Source organism: Eptesicus fuscus, chromosome 21, assembly GCF_027574615.1.
Source record: "Eptesicus fuscus isolate TK198812 chromosome 21, DD_ASM_mEF_20220401, whole genome shotgun sequence".
Classification (NCBI taxonomy): domain Eukaryota; kingdom Metazoa; phylum Chordata; class Mammalia; order Chiroptera; family Vespertilionidae; genus Eptesicus; species Eptesicus fuscus.
In genome coordinates this window covers 31,500,148-31,516,292 of record NC_072493.1, presented here as the reverse complement: position 1 = coordinate 31,516,292, position 16,145 = coordinate 31,500,148, and positions in this window count along the sequence as shown.

Sequence of the window (16,145 nt, the reverse complement as noted above, 5' to 3'; positions counted from 1 at the left end):
AAGTACTCGCGAGATGAATGGCATGTCATTTTCTAATGCAATTTGCCTCTCAGGCAGCCAGGGTCAGAAAGGGAAGCTCCTGGCATCTCGAATGAGCTTTTTATATCGCACCTTCTATTAAGAGACGGTGGTGATACCAGTGACCATATTTGAGACTTGTACACAAGTCCGGGGCACTCGGGTGCTGGAATGAAAAAGGGCGCCCCAGCCCCCCTGGGTCATACAGAGGAGGGAAGGGGGTGGGGGTGGGGGGGGGCAATGAGCCCCTGGGAGATTGCCTTTCCCCGTGTCTCCTTGCAGGGCAAATCTTTTCATATTTAACAAGTCACTGAGCAGAGCCGAGCAAAAGATAGCAGCCAGTATTAAACGCATGCTCAATCTAGTTTTATTTCTTTAAATTTACTCAGTCGAGAAAAATTTGTGGAGTGCGAATTCTCCTCATGCTAGGTGACTTTTTAATCCTCTGGTTGAGTCAGGATTTATTTCTCCCTTCCAGCCTGCTAGCCTTTGCTTGTCATCTCGGGGTGTCTGCACACTGGCTCTTTGAAGAGGGTCTTCTCAGGAGGGGTGTTCTGACTCCCCGCACTGGGGTGCATACCTGGGGAGCATGGGGGTTGGGGGCCCACTTTAACCCCTAATTATTTCTGACTGCAAAATCCGTGACAAGCGGCTGCTGGCAGGTGCTTTGTGGATCTCTTCCCATCTGCAGTGAGGGAACTGGCATCAAGAACATTGTCTAAATTCACCCGGCAGGGAGCTGTTGGAGTGGGTGGCGCGCGTGGCCTAGAACATCCAAATGAACACCGGTCTATTTGCTCAAGAAGGGAGCTGTCAGTTCTGAGAACCGCAGCCGGAGGATGGCCCTGGTTCACAGCGACCGAGCAGAGGCAAGCTGCATTAAGAGAGGCAGACAGGATGGGACACAAGGAGTGGATGTTGGAGGGCTGCAGTCCCTTAGACAAGTCATGGTACCTCTGGCCCCATGATTTTATCATCTGGAAAAGAGGGGTCATCTGAATGAATCTCAGTATTATTATCGGTCAGACCTAATCACAAAGTTATCAAAGAGAAGAAATGAAATGATGACCTTGAAACTGTTAAATTCTAAAGTGATGTGGAGGCATAATGGAATAATTTTATTTTGTTTTATTTATCTTTTTCTTTCAAGAGCAATGGCTTTGGGTTGAATAGAGCTGCATCCCAAACTTGAGTCATCAGTTATTTCCTACATGATCCTCAGCAAGATAGTTAGTTCTCTGAGCCTTGGTTTACTTAGTAATGAAATGGGAATAATAATAATACTAATGCAGATAAGAGAAAAAAATTGTGTAGATATACATAATAAACACATATGCACATACATAAAACATGTACATACGTACACATACCTATACATACTCATATGTATTCACATACATATATACACACATGCATACATGTACATGCATGGTTCCTAATCTAGTTGAGGAATGCTGGCTACCTCTGGGACTGCAATTGATACTACTATTTCCATTACTATGATTGTATCAACATTGCAGATAGAGGGGACCACTTCCCCCAAAACACGCCTGTGTATTATTTAACACAGACCTCATTAAACAGGTTTGCCAAGCTTAGATAAAGGCAGTTCTGAACTCACTTCCACAATACAAGGAAAACAGGGAGACAACACATTTGACACCCAATATATCTCAGCGGAAAAGGGCACCACTGCTCCTTTCAACCCTCCCCACCCCCTTTATTAGCTGAATGACCTTGAACTAGCTATTTGCCTTGTTTACCCTCAGTTTCTTTATCTCTAAGGTGAAGTCTTACAGTGCCTCCCTCCTGCTCAAGGTTGTTGTAAAGATGAAATGGGAAGCTGGTGGGGGAGCGGGGAGGGAGAGAGAGAATGAATGAGAGAGGAGAGAGAAATGCAAATGTTTCTGAATAAGTTCTATCTAAATGGTTCCCTTGAACAAATGTTTCTGTTATCATTTCCCTGGGTTATCTTGCAATCATCCCTTTAGGTGGGAAACACGAGGCTGTAATTTTGCCTCCCAGGCCCCAGAAAGACCAACCAAGCCTGGAGTTGTGACTTAACCTGCACAAGTGTCTTAATAAGTCCTCGGTGGCGGGGGGGTGGGGGGGCTTAGGGAGGGGAGAGGCAGCTTTAAGTCCAAGGCCTTGGGTCCTCAGCTATCACAGTCCCCTTTAAGAGACTGGAGAGTTAAGATAAAGGGCAGGCTCCTGCAAAGGGGCTGCCCTGAGGCTGTGCCGGGGAGCTGGCTGTGGGCCTGGGTGGGTCTGGAGGTCCTCCCTGACCGGCTGCAGAGCAAGAGCAAACGGGTCCCCTCTGCCTCCTGGAGTTCATCTAGGGGCCGTCTTCCAGCCTCTGAGCAAAGAATGTTCTCCCCCGGCAAATGGTGCTATGGACAGATTTGGTTATTACTTGTGGGTTAAAGAAAGCGCCTTTCAGCAGTCACATGCAAGTTTCCTTTCAGGCATTCATCCAAACACACACAGGAAGAGGTCTCTTTCCAAAACAGGGTTTGTTGACAAGAGTTGCAGTTATTATTCGTGCGTTCACTTGGAGCTGCTGTATTTCCCCTGAGAGACCCGGTGTGCACCACACCAGGGAAGGAGAGATGGGAGACAGAGAGAAGCAGGAGGGCGGCACGTGAGAGAAAGGGAAAGAAGCATAGCAGAGCGGTTAAACAGCTGAGCATTGGCATCTGCTGTTCACTAACGGGGAGATTTGAGTAAGACCGTTAGTCTCTCTGAGCTTCAGTGTCGTAGTTCGTAGAATGGGAACAATCATCAAGGCACCTAGAGGCGCTTGGCGCCACTACAAGAGACTGGCGGATGAAGCATTTAGACAGTGGCCGGCATAGAGTCACTAATCGATGCATAATAATCATGTAATTGGTTATTGAAGAGAAAGAAGGGGGAGAAACAGACGAAAATGCAAATGAGGGTAAGGGAGAGGATATAGCGTAAAAAATAAAGGGGAAGAGAAGAGAGATTGGAAAGAAGAGAGATTGGAAAAAAGAGAGGCACTAGTCCGCTGTCTTTATGGAGTCGGTTCTGCTTTTTCTAGCCCAGCCCGTGTTTCCTCTCCCCAGGTGGTTGTAGGCATGGTTTACATATAAACCCTGAGAAGCATAAGCTAAACAGAGACTTTAGACACACACACCGAAGGCAGGCCTGATTGCACTCACACGTTCAGGTTGCCATATAAAAGCTTTTGCTCTGTGCAACTTTATGGCCCAGAAACCAAACTACAAAAGCTAGGACACATTTCTTTTTTATTTTATAGCAAAATATAAATCAATACTTCTATGTCTCTTTCAGGAGTTTGGGAGCCTCAGCGGTCGAGGGGTGCCTGGGTCTGGGCGCCTCCACTTGACCCCTGATGTTTCCCCCTCCCACCATGTTAAACATTTCTGGCTAACCAGTTAAAGCGGGGAGATGGCTGTGATTGCTTTTAGATTGCCACTTCCACATGGAGTGAATTTTATAATAAGAAGCCATTTCCCCCCCGATAGGCTGCCCTTGTGCCCGCCTCTCTGACTTTGCGGTCCTCATTATTGTGGGTTTAAATGAAGGATGTTCATTCAGGCAGGGACGGGGGGAGGCCACCAGGCATCAGCGCTGTTATCGGGCCCTTCTATCAGGGCAAGTGACAGGCGTCCGAGCAAGAATGCAGAGCTCATGGTGGAGACCTCCAGCTGACACCAAAGGTGACTCCCCTCACTCTCACCTTGAAAGGGAAAGTTCCCACTTTATTAAAATGAATTTCGAAAGGGCCGCTCTGACAGCTGCATAATTAAATATTGGAGTGTCAGCGATAATTTATTCCACTCGCATGTGGTGGTCAGATCCTTTTCACTAGAGGGTCACAAGCATGGTGACAGAGGCAAGGAGACAAGAGAGTGTGGGCCCTTTGTCCCTCCGGCAGCCCAGCCCTGAAATCAGACACACACACACACACACACACACACACACACACACACACACACGCAAACTCAGTCACCCCAGAGGGGGAACAAAGTGTGCATGAAGGTACCCTGTTGTTACCCAGTCCAACTCTCTAGTTCGAATCTGCTATGCGTTTATTATGAATAGTAAATGAGAAGTGACTAAGACCTGTGGGTACAGACTTCCAACCTGGGTTTGAGAGTCTCTGTGGGCGCCACAGCTGTTTGGATGAACCAGCCATCCCACTCACCGAATAAGATCTCTTCCTACAGGGCAGTTAACGAGGAAGGTCATCACAGATACGAAAGGGGATAGCACCTCCTGGACATGAACTTCTGTACAAGTTGTTACAATGCTAGCGACTTCGTAGCCTCCGTGTGCGGGCTTCGGTATGGACCGGCCCTACCCAATAAACAACCATTGAATATGCCATTGTGGGATCCACTTTGTGTGTGTGTGTGTGTGTATTATTGAGAGAAATGTGTCTATGTTAAGCAGGTGTACTGCAGAAAACATGAGCTCCGGAGCCCCACACAGGATCTTTTCTTTGATGAAAGCAGCTACATTTCCCACCGCAGCCAGTGGCATATTGCTTCATAAATGCCTATAAAAAATTGGGGAAACAAAGCCAGAGTGAATTCGACATAGACCCCCTCGGGGTGTTTAGTCTTTGTTTATGTTGGTGTTTTGCTTTGTTTGTTTCAGCTGAGGAGCAGTTGTGTTATTTTTCCTCTTTGGTAGTTCAGAGGCGCTGAGCTAATGCTCCGTGGGGCTCAGGGTCCGGAAGGTTCTGCCCGTAGAGTGTCTACGTGGAGAATGAGCCCCGAGCCCCGTCCATCATGTCTTATTTGACCCCGTCCTGTTTACTGTGTCAGGGTAGGAACACAGCCAAGCTTGGCTAGTCAGTGTATTACCTTGTCAGAGGCAGGCTTGGCTACCCCGAGTCAGACTGAACAAATTACATCCCTCACTCCGCCGCCGAACCGGGAACAGGGTGATAACTCAGTCTAAGCACCGGCCTCTCTTCTATTACCTTCGTGACCAAGGTCATACTAATCAAGTCCATTACCAGTCCTCTTGGACATTTTCATAATGTTTTCTGCTAGTTGCTCTCCTGTGAAAATCTCTCGGTCTAAGTAAATTAATGCCGTTTTTATAACTATCTGCATTTCAGGGACAGTGATCTCTTTTGAAAAGACCGAACCAGGAAGCAGCGTGAACTAGCTTTACCTCCCAGCATGATGTTCAGACAAGTTGGGGTATCGCCAGAGTCCATTCTCAACTTTTGTTTTTGATTATTATTGTGCAAACAAATACCTTTTTTAAAATACTTGTTTTTATTGATTTTTAGAAAGAGAGGAAGGGAGAGGGAGAGAGAGAGAGAAACATCAATGTGAGAGATATACATCCATCAGCTGCCTTCTGCTTGCCCCCTACTGGGATTGAGCCCAAAACCTGGGCACATGCCCTGACCAGGAATCAAACTGGTGACCCTTACGCGCACAGGGCAGTGCTCAACCAACTGAGCCACACTGGCCAGGGCAACAAATATCTTCTTTTTATTTTTTTTATTATTATTTTTTTAATATATTTTTATTGATTTTTCAGAGAGAGAGGAAGGGAGAGGGATAGAGAGCTAGAAACATCGATGAGAGAGAGACATCGACCAGCTGCTTCCTGCACACCCCCACCGGGGTATGTGCCCGCAACCAATGTACATGCCCTTGACCGGAATCGAACCTGGGACCTTCCAGTCCGCAGACCAACGCTCTATCCACTGAGCCAAACCAGTTTCGGCAAATATCTTCTTTTTAGAAAAATATGAAACTACAAAGAAATGTACTTTAGTCTCTTCTGGACGCAGATACCCATGTTTGTCCCCCACTACCTTCACCCCACTCCCAACTCAGCAAGCTGCGCCTTCCTGGCCTCAATTTCCGAGCAGAGGAGAGAGAATTGCATTATTTTCCCTAAAGGTTGTGTTTGATGCCCTTATTCATTTGCAGACCTGTTCCCTTTTGCCTCTTCTTCCCTCCCCCCATCCCGCTATGCCCCGCCCCCGCTTGTTCTAGAATCACTATGTACATTTGTATAGCAATCTATTTGTAAGTGCTTTTTCAAGTTCTCTGGTTTGATTGCCATCGCAGATCTATGAAAGTTCAAAGTCACACCATTAGGGAAATAGCCCGTATTTTGAAAATTTCCTAACAGCACAATTGCTGGGTAGCCGGTGCCTTGCAGATGTCGGCTGGGCTTGTTTTCTGAGTAGTACTGGTTAGCTGCAGTCCAGGCTTAGAAAGCACGCCACTGACTTTATCTAGTACAGTGAGCTAACCAGGGCACGACTGTCTTTCGGCATCTCTGAACTGCCACCTCCCGCTCTGCTCAAATTATTAATTAAAACGAAGCTCTGAAACGCAGGGTCTCCATCCTGGAGGATGTATCTTGTTCATAGTAGGCTCTGAAAGAAGACCAGTTGAATGAATAAATTATTTCTCCACGTATTAATTATTCAATGGACTTGCTTATTGAGCAGGGTACAGAGAGCAACATAAATTTCAACTTCATCTGAAATGTGTGATTCCATAATTTTTTTTTTTTTTTTTTAGAAAAAAAGAATGCAGTGAAGCAAACATGACAGAATGCTAACAATTCCACCTGCGAGTGGTGGGTGTAGGTGAGGTTATATGATTCCTCGTGCCTTTTCTCTACGGTTAAGTGTCTCCCAACACATTTACTTAATGGCATGGAGGCCTGGGCTGGCCTGGACCTCAGAGGCAGGTCAGACCCTGGTAATGAAGCCAAAGGGAGGGGCTGACATCGATGTGTACCCACCATGCACTGGGCCTGACTAGGTGCTCCGTTTCTAGGGTCTCAAGGAATTCTTGACAGGTTCCGAGTATTCTCTTCTTGCCATCTTAAAGGCAGGAATGCCAGAGCCCAGAGTGCCAGCTCACCTGCCCAAGGTTACCCAAGTCAGATGAGGCAGGGATGAGGTTCAGAATCAGGCCACAGTGAATTCAAAAATCCCTGCTTTTTTTCTTCCCTCCAATCATTTAAAACACTGAGGTGAAGGTTGCATAACGTACAATGAGGCGTTTAAAATGATTCAGTGGCACAGAGTAAATTTAAAGTGTTGTTTATTGATTTTAGATAGAGAGAGAGAGAGAGAGAGAGAGAGATTTGTTGTTCCACTTATTTATGCATTCAGTGGTTGATTCTTTATGTGCCCTGACCGGGGATTGAACCCACAACCTTGGGTATTGGGATGATACTCTAACCAACTGAGCTACCTGGCCAGGGCACTAACTTGCTTTTTGTCTCCCAGATTTACCTTTCTGGACATTTCAGATAAATATAATCATAATGCTACGTGACCTTTGGTGTCTGGCTTCGTTCATGTAGCATAATGTTCTCAAGTTCATCTAAGTCATAGCATATGTCAGTACCTCTTTTTTTTTAATGGCAGAATAATATTCCGTTGTATGGACATACCACATTTGTTTATGAATTCATCCCTTGATGGACAGTTGGGTGGTTTTCACCTTTTGGCTCTTATGAATAATGCTGCTATGAACATTCGTGTATAAACTTCTCTGTGGACATGTTTTCATTGTTCTTCGGGGTCCAACTAGGAGTGAAATTGCTGGGTCCTATGGTAGCTCTAAGTTTTTGAAGAACTGCCAACCCGTTTTCCACAGCACTGCTCCCATTTTACATAAAATTCCTGCTCTTAATACTTCTCGGTATCTTCTGAGGCCCGGGAGTTTTCGTTAAGTTCTTTCTGCAGAAAGAGTTAAGGAGTCTTCTCAGGTAACTGATCAACCCCCAGGGACTTAGCTTGTACGTGTGCAACTGAAATAGCCAGGAGGCATCCAGTCCCTGTTATTTCCGTCTCTCTCCCCCCGCCTTCTCACCCGTTCAAGCTCCGCATCACCCACGAGTGGAGGATGGGTGGCCTAGAAAAGCAGGGCGAGGCGAGGGAGTGATAATTATGCCATCGCCAAGAGCTGACTAGAATTCCCGGGCACTGCCCCTCTAGATCGCTCTCACCTCACTCTTCCTGGGAAGTCTGGCCACAAACGTAAGTACACTCGGAAGGAAACTGAGGCCCACAGAAGTCATTCAGCACACCCAACTCACAGGGCTCGTTTGCATCTGAGCCAAGACCAGAATTTTTCTCTCTCCACGCACATTAGCTGCGATGGCCTCTACTTCCTTCACTTTTTTGGGGAAAAAAAAAAGATGTAAAAAGTTAAAGGTTTTCATTATAGGAACTCTTCAATTTTGAAAACTGGCTGTAGTAATTAAGTCTTGATCCCAGAGCTTCTTTAGAAACGATTTGACTCCTTTAGAGAGAACATTATGGAGAATGTAGTACATGTGCATTAATTTGGGCATGGCGTGTGCTAGCTATTTTATAAATATAATCCCACTTAGTCCTCCGTCTCACAATTCTGAAATGTCAATAGTAGAGATGAGGAGCTAAGACTCAAAGACATCCAAAACGTGTCCAAAGTCTCCCATTTTGGAGGCAGTAGTTTTTGGCTCTGGGTTTTCCCGACTCTAGACTGCAGCTAATCTTCACGGTGTCACGTGTCAAAGAGCACAAAAAGACTCAGGTCATAAGACCAAGGCCAAAAAGGCCATTAATGCATAAACTGTGTGCATGGCTGCAGCTCACTTCTCCATTTGAAAGTGAGAGGAATGAATGCATAGAAAGGCAATGCCTCCTTGGGGCTGTGGAGGGTCTTGCTGAGCATCATTCCTGGAATTCTAAGGGACTGGGCTTGTGGGCCTCCTTTTCTTCTTAGACCACCCCCAGGTTGCCCTTTTGAAGCCAGGGAAAGCCCCATCCCCTTCCCCCGAAGCCCTAAATCAGGAATGGGGAAGAGCAATTTCCAGTCTGTCCTTCCTGCTTCGCACAAATAGCTAAAGCCAGACACAATTGCACAAGCCCTAACCAACAACTAGAAAGTACGTTGTCCAGGACACGTAGCCATTAGAGAGGACCTGCCGAACAGGTGGTGGACAGGGAGGCTGCAAACACCAGATCATGAGTCAGAGGCCTGATCTTTAGCCCAACCTTGCCATAGACTCCCTTTGTGACTGCCCCTCCCCGCCTCCAGGGGGGACTTTTCTTCTCCTCCCTGGACCTTACCCCAAGTGTGAACAGTGAGAGGGGTCTGTAAGAGATGGTTATCTGTCAGGGAAGTTCTTAGAGCAGTTCCAGCAGAAACTTGGATCCAAAAATGAAGATGGAAAAAATCCCCAGGTTGACGATCATTCCGTGTGGCTTTGTTGACCAGCACTCCGGGTGCTCTTGCAGGGCATTGCCATCTTAAGGGCATCACCATCTTAGGAGTATCCTCACTTCTCCTAAACGATGTTATATGAGCACAAACCAGCTCAGACAAGTTGGGATCTCTGGTATCTTCCACCATCTTGGGAGAATTTTCTATAGTGTCCTTCAGTAATCCAAATCTATTCATATTTTCCCAGAGGACCAGTTCTCTGTTCAACGCCCTACATTTCTTTTTCATGTTTGTTTTCACAAACATCATTTCACTTAATCCTTACTACAATCCTGATGATGTTATCATCACCTCCAGTTTATAGTTGAGGAAATAGGGGATCAGAGAGGTTAAGTGATTTACCCAAGGTCACCCAGCTAACAAGTAGCAAAGTTGGAATTTGACCCAGGTCTGACTCCCAAAGCACTCACCTCTTCTGCCTCCTGATACGTTTTCTTGTAAGGAACATCTTACAACCAAACTGATATGACCTCTCAATTTTAACTTTGGATAAAAATGGTACCAGTCTCACAGGTCAGTGAGTTAAATAATGGCTGATTAAGAAAATTAAATGTATGAATTCCCTAGGAGCACATGATTGCATGATCCCATAGTAGAAGATAAAAGTTTTACTCAAAGAAAAAAACAGAACTCATTTTCAGTCAAGAGTTACTTCTTCTTTTACAGTAAATGCCCTCTTTAAGATTTTGCAAGCTCATTTCATGATTTTTTTTTCCTCTTTCAGTATCTTTCCAAATTTAGAAGTTGAATTTATAAGGCTGTAATTTGCAAGGTCATCTTTTTTTTATTTAAAGGAATGTAAGCAGGAGATGAGGCCTTTCCAGGTTTGGGGGTGATAGCTCATGATCCTTTATTGACTTTGGCCAAGTCTCTTCGGATTCCTGTGGGCTGATGATTATTAACGCCTTGCCTACAAAATGTAAATACATTGGCTTATCTAAATATTTCCCCCCACACGCTCCCCAATTTAAGAAAAATGTGAGATGTTGGGAAATGTTTCCAAGAATAGCCCGAAGGATTAGCCAGCCTAGAGAAGTGAACTTAATGTGGAAATGGAATACGTTCAATTCCATGATGATGACTTGCTGACCCGGTGCTAGGCACGCCGAGAGTGAGATGGATGGAATTCATACAGTAGAGCCTTCGAGGTCACAGACTAGCCTGGAAGACAGGTATGCAGGCAGACAATTACTACACAGGGTGTGTGCACCCCAGGGCACATGCAGACAGAGGGAGCGATGAACTCCAGAAGGAAGTATTTCCATAATGACTTTCAATTATAGGACACATCTTATACTATGATTATGTGCTTTCACAACAGTGTGCTCCTCTCATTATTATTTATTCCTCCACACTGAACCAACAGAATTACGATATGCATCCTTTCCTTCATTAGTTCTCTTTATTCTGAGAAAACAGTGGGGGGGTAGTTTATAAGAATTTTTTGTGACCCTTCACATCATTTTTCTAATCAGAATCTAAAAATTATTTATTGGGGACTTTTTCTTGTGTTTTTCTTAATCTTTTCATGAAAACAGCACCCTACCCCCCCACTCCCACCCCCTGCCCCAGGGGCTCTGGCAGCGGCGCTGATTTTGCAGCGGGCTTGCGCATGCTTTAAGAGCAACTCAGTGTTGGATCAGGCCACCCAAAGGAGGTGGCTTCTCCTCTGGGCATCAGGCCTTTTAGTGCCATCTTGCTTTTTACCAGCCAATCCAGAGATGTTTCCCCCCTCCCCCTTTGAAAGCACTCTGCTGTGGAAACCGGCAAGTTTGTTATCTCAGTGTTGTCCTTTTCTGATGTCTTGACAGCAGAACCAATCTTCGGGATCCTTTAAAAAAAATTACCAAAACAAATTCGATCACAAAAGCTTTTAAAATCTGAAATCCCAGGAAGCTAATTAGTGCGTCCTTTTAAGATGGCTTCCTGCATTTTTATATACACATAGGCTTGGGTTTCAAATGCACTTGGCAGTTTGCCACAAGTCAGTCAGGTCATCCCAGCTCTTAGGAACACGAGCTTCTGCAGAGCCCTGCGGAGGGAGGCCAGGGCCGTGACTCTCCCCTGCGCTAGCGCGTGACTGTGATCTGTCACCAGCTAGCAGGTGGAGGCCGGGAGCTGCAGTCACGTGGGCTCCTGGTGGTTAGTTGGATACTCCACAAACTTCTCTCATGACCCTAATGATGCCCTTATTTTGCTGTCTCCCCACTTGACATTGAACCTGTAGGGAGCAGAAACTGTGTGTATCCCAGTGCCTTGCATGGTACTTGGCACATGGAAGGTGTAATAAATGCAGCTGCTGTAGTGCAGAAAGCAGGGACTTCAGAATCGGTCAAAGATACATGCGTCTGGGAGCACACAGCCTCCTTAACGTGTCTGAGTTCCCTCCAGGCCTGGATTTCTGCTCTGGGCTGCAAAATCTTGGAGGGCCATAACGCCCATCTTTGTACCCACAGCCCTCACTCAGTGCCTGCCTCGGAGTAGGACCCTGGCTGAGTGACTGTACAGATGTTGCCTAGAATGTTTACTTTAAGACGGAGCTGGTGGCACATCCGTAGGTGTATTTTCACCTTCCCCAGGAATTGGGAAATTTCACTGCCAGTGGCAAAGACAGACTGTGAGAGATGTGTGTGTGTGTGTGTGTGTGTGTGTGTGTAAAGGCCATGGAAGTATAAAATTATGATTTGAATGCCTTGGTGAGTCCATGTCATTGTTTTGGGGAGACATCCAGGACTCTCTCCAGAAAAAGTCTTTGCCAGCATAGAAACCATGAGAATCACATATGAAATATACGTGTGTCCATGCCTCCAGGCTCCTGTCCATATGCATGTAGTCACTGCAGAATGAACCCTACTGTTGTGTCATCCTCTCTCTTCCTGGACTTCCTGAGAGGCATGGGGGGACACATTCCTGATGGAGGGGAACTATCCACGAACCATCTTAGAAGCATAAAAACACCTGGTGTGTGGGGGCACAACTGAGTGACTCATTGGTTCAGATACTTGATTGTTAGGAAGGTCACATAATTCTGTCTCACTCATCCTCACGCATGACCCAACGAGGCAACAGGCAGATTAGCTCAGAAGCTCAGTATAGTTCCAAGCCAATAGTTGACCTGGTCACCCTGAACCTTCCCTTAATCAGTCTTCAAAGACACAAAAAGAGACTGCAGCTCGCAGGCCCATAGTCAAGGCCAATGAAGATAAGTGTTGTTGTTGTTGTTTTTTAATATATATAAAATAAAGCTCCACTCTTTCAAATGTAAGCAATCCCACCCAGTGAAACCTTAGAATAAACTTGAAGGTTCAACAGCAGAGGAATGATTTCGTAAGTCATGGTAGACACACTTACAGAATGTTAGGTTTAAAGACAAAAGTAGGGTTGAAAATGGGATATATTGAAAGCAATATGAATAGGGGGAGATGACAGTGGAGGATGTTCTACACCGGAGTACTTTTTTCACCTTTTTAGAGTGTTAAGTGTATTGCATTGCCTTTATAATTTAAAAAAGTCTAAATTTAAAATGTGTCACCAGTAAAGTCCTATGGCAACTTGTAAACTGGTTGCATATACCGTATTTTCAAGATGTGATATTGCAAGTAGCTGTCACATATAGCCAGACTATTTATTTGAACTTGATCTTGTGAGGTCTCAGTTCCCATGGCTTTGTAGAGTGAAGGCTTCTGAGGGGCAGGCTAATAGCAACACTGATACAGTATTGTGACTCCTCGTAAAGCATGCATTGCTCAGTTTAACGCTAAGTGTCAGGATAGAATGCCTCTGGGTTGTCAAGGCTGTGCACATCTCTCTGTTGCCTTAACTGTCAGGAACTTATTGAAAATTGTATTTTCCTCCCATATACAATAACTAATGCCTTGGCCAGACGGCCATGACGCATCCTTCAAGAATAAGAGAACGCTAATGTCCAGTGAAATTCTACTTTCAGCCAAAGGACTGAGGTAGAATGAAACCTGTGTGTTCTTTTACAAAATTAACAAAAATGACTAATTAAATTTACAAGCTAGTAAGTAATACATTTGATAACAACAGAAAATTTCATACTAAATCATTAAGAAGAATAAAAGAGGAGGATGAGTACCATATATTTAACTTATTGAACCTTTTCTAGATTCCTTTTTGCATACATGCTTCTCATTTAGCACAATTTATCCCATTTAATGTTAGCAGTAGTCCTAAAGAATTGGTATTCCCGCCTAGATCTCACGTCAATGTGCATGCTTTTCTCCCTCAGCATACTTCTACCCCTTCTCAACATTCCCTAGTCTCTGCCGATATCTACACATCGGCTTTGTAACTCATAGCTCTGGTGCTTACAGTGTAGAGCAGCCTAGGTGGAGTCCAACTAAAACCCTATAAAGATTGGTCAACTCTAAGTTCATGGCTTTAATTTTTAAAATTTTTAATTAACGATTTTGAGAGAGAGAGAGAGAAACATTGATTTATTGTTCCACTTATTTATGCAATTATTGGTTGATTCTTGTCTGTGCCCTGACCAGGAATCAAACCTGAAACTTTGTGTATCAGGACAATGCTCTAATCAACTAACCAGCTACCCGGCCAGGGCCATGGCTCTAATTTTTAATAGGCCTTACTCTAGTTGTGAATAAAGAGAAGATTTTTGGGAAATTGTTGAAGTGCTTCTCAGTGATTTGATGTTACAACTAAGTTTGAAATCTAACTTTGCTGAACATAACAAAACCTAATTCTCTTGAAACCTAAAGACAGACATTTTCCCGTATTGTACAGTGTCTAAGAATTCAATGCGTAGGCTTTAAAGTTATTTTCCTTGGGCGTCATCTATGTTCCCAAGTGGCCACTAGGTCGGCCACAAAGCTGTGGTTCTGATCATCCTGGTCCCGTTCAGCAGGAACCATGTGACAACCTGTGTCTATTATTAGCTGGATGGATCTGACCTGGTAGATGGTTCACTTGGCCTTGGTACGACCTTCCTTGGGCTGCATGTGACCTAGCTGTGGCCCCCACCTAGTGACGACACGCCTTTATTCTGATCCAAGATGGGTAGCGTTAGAGGCAGACACGTGGGCCCGCCCTATGTCCTGGCACCGATAGGTAACAGAGTTAACTGTGTGATTCCGCCATTTCCATGTGAGCCCCTCTACTGTTCGGTTGATTGGGTGGCCCTCTGAGTCTCACCCCTTCCGCCCACACATCCTGCTCCCCCCTCCCCGGATTACTCATGATTCCACCGGCAGGCCACATCCTTTCACACCTCTGAGCTTTGGTCGCATTATAACCTCTACCTGAGGTCCCTTCCTGCCTCCACCCTTGCCTGTCACATTCCTTACGCTTCATGCTTTTGAGTTTCAGCTGAAATACCGCCTTCTCTCTGAAACCTTCTTAGACCCGGTAGTATAGTTATAGATTCTTCCCTTGTACACCCATGTTACCTATTACCTGGTCTGGAAATGACCTTTGCATGGATTGTTTATACATCTAAATGGTGGGCTTATTGGTTAAGATAGGCTAGGTTGCAATACAAATAGCCCCCCCCCCCGGCCCCCAAGTCTCTGTATAGTGCATTATAGCTATATTCCTTATCCAAAGAATAGCATAAATGGGTACTCCTGGCCAGTGGCAGCGATGTTCCACAAAGTGATCCAGGACCCAGGACCCAGGTTTCGATGCCCTTGTGTTTCCATTCACCCAGTTGCTATATGCACCAGCTGCCTGATATCTCTCACCAGCTTCAGCTACGGAGGATTGGTAAGAATTAGCCACGTGGCTATCTCTAACTACAAGGTAGGCTGGCAAGTGCAGTCTAGCTCCTTGTCCAGAAAGAAATGCCAATAGGTTCTGGGCCGGAAGTTGGCAGACTGGCACAGAGAGCTACTTGAGGGCACAGGCTGTCTTCTTCCCCTCAGGATCGCCAGTCCCTGGTATAAACTTTGGTTCTCACTTTGGTCCCCAATAAATATATGTGGAATGAAGAGCCAGGAGAACATTAGTTTGACTTCCATTTGCCATCGTGTCACGTACTTTTTTCTTTCTGGCATTGGGGGAGTCTTCATGTTACGGTTGAATACGAAAACACCGAGGGCTAGGGAAGGCAAGGGCCCAGCTGGTGTGGCTCAGAGGTTGAGCATCGACCTATGAACCAGGAGGTCAGGGTTTGATTCCTGATCAGGGCACATGCCCAGGTTGAGGGCTCGATCCCCAGTGTGGAGCATGCAGGAGGCAGCCAATCAATGATTCTCTCTCATCATTGATGTGTCTATTTCTCTCTCCCTCTCCCTTCCTCTCTGAAATCAATTTTAAAAAATACATATATTTAAAAGAAGGCAAAGGATGGCTTCATCTGTATTCTCATACTCCAGAGCCACGAAACCAGAATGTTGTTGGTCTCAAGGTGAAAAGACCCTGGTAAAGAGAAATCTAATGATCCATCTTCCTGTTGAAAATCTGTCCTCCCGCATTCATTTCCCCACCGGCGGAACGCAGGCCGACGCTGGCTCCCCTACCTACGGAATGCACCCTTTCCCCCTCATCCGTTTCCACGCTCCTGCCTAATGTGGAATACAATGGGTAGATGTATAATAAAATATTTTAATTGTCTTAGCATATGTTGCTTTTATTAGGTGGGCATAATTGCATTCATGGGATCACCTACAAAGTCCTTTCGAATATAAAATTGAAATGGCTTCACACTCCGTGCACAAGTCCTTCTGAGCCACTGTTTTCCCCTTCGCTGCCTCCTGTCCCCCTTTGCTGTAAAGTTCACATTGAAGTGTGAAGAGAGAGCCGTGGCAACTGACACGCGCTGGATCTTATCAGCCTCGGGTGCAGCTGTGGCCCCGCCGAAGAGCGCCTGCCATTTCTACCCCATTTATT